Source organism: Dioscorea cayenensis, chromosome 14 (genome assembly GCF_009730915.1).
Source record: "Dioscorea cayenensis subsp. rotundata cultivar TDr96_F1 chromosome 14, TDr96_F1_v2_PseudoChromosome.rev07_lg8_w22 25.fasta, whole genome shotgun sequence".
NCBI lineage: Eukaryota > Viridiplantae > Streptophyta > Magnoliopsida > Dioscoreales > Dioscoreaceae > Dioscorea > Dioscorea cayenensis.
The window spans coordinates 1,358,047-1,359,393 of NC_052484.1; the positions used below are offsets into that span (position 1 = coordinate 1,358,047).

Sequence of the window (1,347 nt, forward strand, 5' to 3'; positions counted from 1 at the left end):
ACTAATGATGTATTAATCTTTCTATCATTTATAGTTAGAAAACAATGTTGATGAAAGTAAATCAAAGCTAAAGCAAAACCTTGGAGTGATAGATCCAAATAGTGTAACTTTTGGGAGCAGTCAATATTACAGATACATTGGTTCTTTGACCAAACCTCCTTGCTCTGAAGATGTGACATGGACCATTATTAAGAAGGTAATTAATTTTTTTAATAAACTATATTAATGAATTTTTATGAAGATGTACGAACCAGAATAACTTTGTTTTTACTTGTTTAACTTTGGTTAAAAATATCGAAATAAATTATTGGATTGAATCCAAATTAGATAAAGTTTGATTCGATCTAATTGTGTTTAAAATAGAAATATATTCTTCGTTTAACTTGCTAACCTGAAATATGCATGAATATGAATGATACATTTATCTTAAGTGATTCATTTATATTTGATAAAAAAGGATTTTTTTTTTAATAAATAAATTTGTAAATATATTTTGATCTAATTGGTTTGTCAAATTTCAGCATATTGTACATAAGATGCCTTATTATCAGATAACAAATTGATACTATATATAGTATTAATTAGATAATTGTTAGAATTCAACATATCTTACCCTGGAATATATATGTTGATAGGTATATATATAATAAATAGAGCACTTTTTTTAACTAGGTTAAAAATGTCGAAACGAGTTATTAGTTGAATTCAGATTAGATTAGGTTTGATCCGATTTGATTATATTTGATTTAATAAATCAGTCAACGTTTTTCTGAAATATATAGATATATGTCACGTTTATATATGTCACGTTTATATATGCATGAAAGGAATTCTTGACAGTAACTTAATAAGTTTATTTTCATTAGATGAGTGATAACTAGTAGCTAGATGGCATAATATTGATAAAGATAATTACTAAAATTCAAGAGGTCTTGTTCTAGTGATAAAGACCTTAATTAATTATAATTTATCCTTAATTAACATACTTAAATCATGTTTTACAGGTTGGGACTGTGGCACACCACCAAGTAGAAATGTTCAAGAATGCACAGCCATATGTGAGTTTTTTCTATGTATTTTTAAATTTTATTTTTGCTATAATTAATATTATTAATCAATAGTTATTTAATTTGTTTTTTTTTTCATTTTCAGAGCTCCATGAAAAATGCAAGGCCACTACGAGCAACTAATAGTCGTCCGATCAAGTTATACAGCCCAAACTGATGATCACGGGCCAAAATGTTAAGCTCAATTATGATCATGAAATAATAATCTATTAAATGAAGCCCTATCTTGTATGACAAATGTTGGTTAAATAAAAGTGATTTCTCTTATGTTTTCATTTAA

General features: G+C 26.0%; 1 long non-coding RNA gene across 1 annotated transcript; it reads left to right on the plus strand.

The window, feature by feature from the left end:
* Window positions 1-32: 32 nt before the first annotated feature.
* LOC120276362 lies at window positions 33-1,347 on the plus strand. The gene is made up of 3 exons (XR_005541219.1): window positions 33-196; window positions 1,005-1,058; window positions 1,153-1,347. It is a non-coding gene; the product is annotated as an uncharacterized LOC120276362 (long non-coding RNA).